The following is a 5,824-nucleotide window of genomic DNA, read 5'->3' as shown; positions in this document are numbered from 1 at the left end:
TTACAGATCACGACACACATGTTACCGATCACATGACACGCACGTTACAGATCACATGACACACGTGTTACGGATCATATGACATGCATGTCACAATCACATGACACGCATGTTACAGATCACGACACGCGTGTTACAGATCATGCATCATTCCCATAGTGTTTGAGGAATGATACAAAGTAACGTTCTCATAATGTTTGAAGAATGACACAAAGTAACGTTCTCATAATGTCTGAAGAATGACACAAAGTAACGTTCACATAATGTTTGAGGAATGACACAAAGTAACGTTCTCATAATGACTGAAGAATGACACAAAGTAACGTTCTCATAATGTTTGAAGAATGATACAAAGTAACGTTCTCATAATGTTAGAAGAATGATACAAAGTAACGTTCTCATAATGTTTGAAGAATGATACAAAGTAACGTTCTCATAATGTTTGAGGAATGATACAAAGTAGCGTTCTCATAATGTTAGAGGAAATGATACAATGTAACCTTCTCATAATGTTTGAGGAATGATACAAAGTAATGTTCTCATAATGTCTGAAGAATGACACAAAGTAATGTTCTCATGATGTTTGAAGAATGACACAAAGTAATGTTCTCATAATGTTTGAAGAATGATACAAAGTAACGTTCTCATAATGTTTGAGGAATGATACAATGTAACGTTCTCATAATGTTTGAGGAATGATACAATGTAACGTTCTCATAATATTTGAAGAATGATAAAAAGTAACGTTCTCATAATGTTTGAGGAATGATACAAAGTAACTTTCTCATAATGTTTGAGGAATGATACAAAGTAACGTTCTCATAATGTTTGAGGAATGATACAATGTAACGTTCTCATAATGTTTGAAGAATGACACAAAGTAACGTTCTCATAATGTTTGAAGAATGATACAAAGTAACGTTCTCATAATGTTTGAGGAATAATACAAAGTAACGTTCTCATAATGTTTGAGGAATGATACAAAGTAACGTTCTCATAATGTTTGAGGAATGATACAAAGTAACGTTCTCATAATGTTTGAGGAATGATACAAAGTAACGTTCTCATAATGTTTGAGGAATGATACAAAGTAACGTTCTCATAATGTTTGAGGAATGATACAAAGTAACATTCTCATAATGTTTGAGGAATGATACAAAGTAACATTCTCATAATGTTTAAGGAATAATACAAAGTAACGTTCTCATAATGTTTGAAGAATGGTACAATGTAATGTTCCCTTAACGTTTGTATAACCAAGAAAAAACATTTTTGAACACTGGATGGTTTCAGAGAACATTCAGAAATAAAATTTTCATAAGTTGATAGGAACGTTAGACAAGCGTTCTGTCTTCATGATTTCAGGCATCAAACATTGTGTCACTCTCTTCTAACATCCACATTCACATGTGCAGAACCCTGATTGAAATATAATTTCTTGCATGAAAGCGTTAAACAGAAATCTGTTTTATAATGGAATTCTTCAAACGTGACCCAGTTTCCTGAACGGCTCAGATCTGTGATGAATGTTCCTGCAGAAACACAGAATCACTGCAGAACTCTGGAAGCTCAGTCACTGCTGGATCATTAAACGTTTGATCTTATTCCACATGAAGAACGTTTGCAGTGTTTCTCTCTCTGTGTGTGTGTGTATGTGTGTGTGTGAAGCCACTCAGGTCATGGCCGCGTTCGTTCGCTCACTGAGCCATGAGATTCACACTGACGTCCCACAGATTGTTCTGAGTCTGAGTGTGTGATTGTGTGTGTGTGTGTGTGTGTGTGTGTGTGTGAGTGAGTCTGTTTACATCAGAGCTGAAACTGTGTCACGGGTCTGTGAGATCGAGTACAGTACAGTACAGGCAGAAACAGTGTGTGAGTGTCTGTGTGAGTGTGTGTGTGTGTGTGAGAGAGAGAGTGTGTATCACGCTGGGCTAACAGAAGGTAACTGCACACACAGCAGATGCTGAACCTCTCACAGAATCTCAGACCGGCAAGAAGTGAGTCGTTCATTCGTGTGTTTGAACGGTTTAGAATCATTTGGCCGTTGATTTGATCAGACAGACTGTGATCCCAGTGTTCGAAGCTCAGTACGTTCACTCAGAATCAGCTTGTTTATTACACGGCTCTGCGGAATACTTGATTCTGATTGGTCAATCGCTCCATCATCCAGCGGTATATTATTCCCAGATAACAACCTCAACACGAAATGCTGTGTAATAAGTGGTATGACTGAATACCGTATCTCTTAAACGTCCGTCTAGTTTGATCTCGTCGCTGAAACTGATCTCTCCGCGGAAGCGTTAAAGAGCCAATCAAATATTCAAGTCAGATCAATATTTCGTCTGATTATTTACATTTGTGGCAAGTATCCGGATAATGTACATTAAGCCGGTTGTTATCTCAGAATAAACACCTTCAGATGTGTGTGTGTGTGAGAGTGATCTCAGAATTAACCCTTTCAGGCTGATGAAGACCTGATCCTGATCACCCTGTCGGGTTTATTCTGAGATAACAACCAACTGGATGTACATTATCCCTTACGTGTGTGTGTGTGTGTGTTACAGCTCAACACGTGTGTCCTCATGATGCTGTGGAGTGTGTTACAGCTCAACACGCGTGTCTTCATGATGTTGTGTGTGTGTGTTACAGCTAAACACGTGTGTCCTCATGATGCTGTGGTGTGTGTTACAGCTCAACACGTGTGTCCTCATGATGCTGTGGTGTGTGTTACAGCTCAACATGCGTGTCCTCATGATGCTGTGTGTGTGTGTGTTACAGCTAAACACGTGTGTCCTCATGATGCTGTGGAGTGTGTTACAGCTCAACACGCGTGTCTTCATGATGTTGTGTGTGTGTGTTACAGCTAAACACGTGTGTCCTCATGATGCTGTGGTGTGTGTTACAGCTCAACATGCGTGTCCTCATGATGCTGTGGTGTGTGTTACAGCTCAACATGCGTGTCCTCATGATGCTGTGTGTGTGTGTTACAGCTAAACACGTGTGTCCTCATGATGCTGTGGAGTGTGTTACAGCTCAACACGCGTGTCTTCATGATGTTGTGTGTGTGTGTTACAGCTAAACACGTGTGTCCTCATGATGCTGTGGTGTGTGTTACAGCTCAACACGTGTGTCCTCATGATGCTGTGTGTGTGTGTTACAGCTAAACACGTGTGTCCTCATGATGCTGTGGTGTGTGTTACAGCTCAACACGCGTGTCTTCATGATGTTGTGTGTGTGTGTTACAGCTAAACACGTGTGTCCTCATGATGCTGTGGTGTGTGTTACAGCTCAACACGTGTGTCCTCATGATGCTGTGTGTGTGTGTTACAGCTAAACACGTGTGTCCTCATGATGCTGTGGTGTGTGTTACAGCTCAACACGTGTGTCCTCATGATGCTGTGTGTGTGTGTTACAGCTAAACACGCGTGTCCTCATGATGCTGTGGTGTGTGTTACAGCTCAACACGTGTGTCCTCATGATGCTGTGTGTGTGTGTTACAGCTCAACACGCGTGTCCTCATGATGCTGTGGTGTGTGTTACAGCTCAACACGTGTGTCCTCATGATGCTGTGTGTGTGTGTGTGTTACAGCTCAACACGCGTGTCCTCATGATGCTGTGTGTGTGTGTTACAGCTAAACACGTGTGTCCTCATGATGCTGTGTGTGTGTGTGTGTGTTACAGCTCAACACGTGTGTCCTCATGATGCTGTGGAGTGTGTTACAGCTCAACACGCGTGTCTTCATGATGTTGTGTGTGTGTGTTACAGCTAAACACGTGTGTCCTCATGATGCTGTGTGTGTGTGTTACAGCTAAACACGTGTGTCCTCATGATGCTGTGTGTGTGTGTTACAGCTAAACACGTGTGTCCTCATGATGCTGTGGAGTGTGTTACAGCTCAACACGCGTGTCTTCATGATGTTGTGTGTGTGTGTTACAGCTAAACACGTGTTTCCTCATGATGCTGTGGTGTGTGTTACAGCTAAACACGTGTGTCCTCATGATGCTGTGGTGTGTGTTACAGCTCAACACGTGTGTCCTCATGATGCTGTGTGTGTGTGTTACAGCTCAACACGCGTGTCCTCATGATGCTGTGGTGTGTGTTACAGCTCAACATGCGTGTCCTCATGATGCTGTGGTGTGTGTTACAGCTCAACACGTGTGTCCTCATGATGCTGTGTGTGTGTGTTACAGCTCAACACGTGTGTCCTCATGATGCTGTGGAGTGTGTTACAGCTCAACACGCGTGTCCTCATGATGCTGTGTGTGTGTGTTACAGCTAAACACGTGTGTCCTCATGATGCTGTGTGTGTGTGTGTTACAGCTAAACACGTGTGTCCTCATGATGCTGTGGTGTGTGTTACAGCTCAACACGCGTGTCCTCATGATGCTGTGGTGTGTGTTACAGCTCAACATGCGTGTCCTCATGATGCTGTGTGTGTGTTGCAGCTAAACACGTGTGTCCTCATGATGCTGTGGTGTGTGTTACAGCTCAACACGTGTGTCTTCATGATGTTGTGTGTGTGTGTTACAGCTCAACACGCGTGTCCTCATGATGCTGTGGTGTGTGTTACAGCTCAACACGTGTGTCCTCATGATGCTGTGTGTGTGTGTTACAGCTCAACACGTGTGTCCTCATGATGCTGTGGAGTGTGTTACAGCTCAACACGCGTGTCCTCATGATGCTGTGTGTGTGTGTTACAGCTAAACACGTGTGTCCTCATGATGCTGTGTGTGTGTGTGTGTTACAGCTCAACACGCGTGTCCTCATGATGCTGTGGTGTGTGTTACAGCTCAACATGCGTGTCCTCATGATGCTGTGTGTGTGTGTTACAGCTAAACACGTGTGTCCTCATGATGCTGTGGTGTGTGTTACAGCTCAACACGCGTGTCTTCATGATGTTGTGTGTGTGTGTTACAGCTCAACACGCGTGTCCTCATGATGCTGTGGTGTGTGTTACAGCTCAACATGCGTGTCCTCATGATGCTGTGTGTGTGTGTGTGTGTGTGTGTTACAGCTAAACACGTGTGTCCTCATGATGCTGTGGAGTGTGTTACAGCTCAACACGCGTGTCTTCATGATGTTGTGTGTGTGTGTTACAGCTAAACACGTGTGTCCTCATGATGCTGTGGTGTGTGTTACAGCTCAACACGTGTGTCCTCATGATGCTGTGTGTGTGTGTTACAGCTCAACACGCGTGTCCTCATGATGCTGTGGTGTGTGTTACAGCTCAACATGCGTGTCCTCATGATGCTGTGTGTGTGTGTTACAGCTAAACACGTGTGTCCTCATGATGCTGTGGTGTGTGTTACAGCTCAACACGCGTGTCTTCATGATGTTGTGTGTGTGTGTTACAGCTCAACACGCGTGTCCTCATGATGCTGTGGTGTGTGTTACAGCTCAACACGCGTGTCCTCATGATGCTGTGTGTGTGTGTGTGTGTGTGTGTGTTACAGCTCAACACGCGTGTCCTCATGATGCTGTGGTGTGTGTTACAGCTCAACATGCGTGTCCTCATGATGCTGTGTGTGTGTGTTACAGCTAAACACGTGTGTCCTCATGATGCTGTGGAGTGTGTTACAGCTCAACACGCGTGTCTTCATGATGCTGTGGTGTGTGTTACAGCTCAACACGCGTGTCCTCATGATGCTGTGTGTGTGTGTTACAGCTCAACACGCGTGTCCTCATGATGCTGTGGAGTGTGTTACAGCTCAACACGCGTGTCCTCATGATGCTGTGTGTGTGTGTGTGTGTGTGTGTGTGTGTTACAGGTGAGATATAAGCGGGACTTTGAGGAGAGTAAAGGCCGAGGCTTCAGTATCGTCT

This window comes from Scardinius erythrophthalmus (genome assembly GCF_964197995.2).
Source record: "Scardinius erythrophthalmus genome assembly, chromosome: 22".
In the NCBI taxonomy this organism is placed as follows: Eukaryota; Metazoa; Chordata; class Actinopteri; order Cypriniformes; family Leuciscidae; genus Scardinius; species Scardinius erythrophthalmus.
This window is presented reverse-complemented; position numbering follows the sequence as displayed.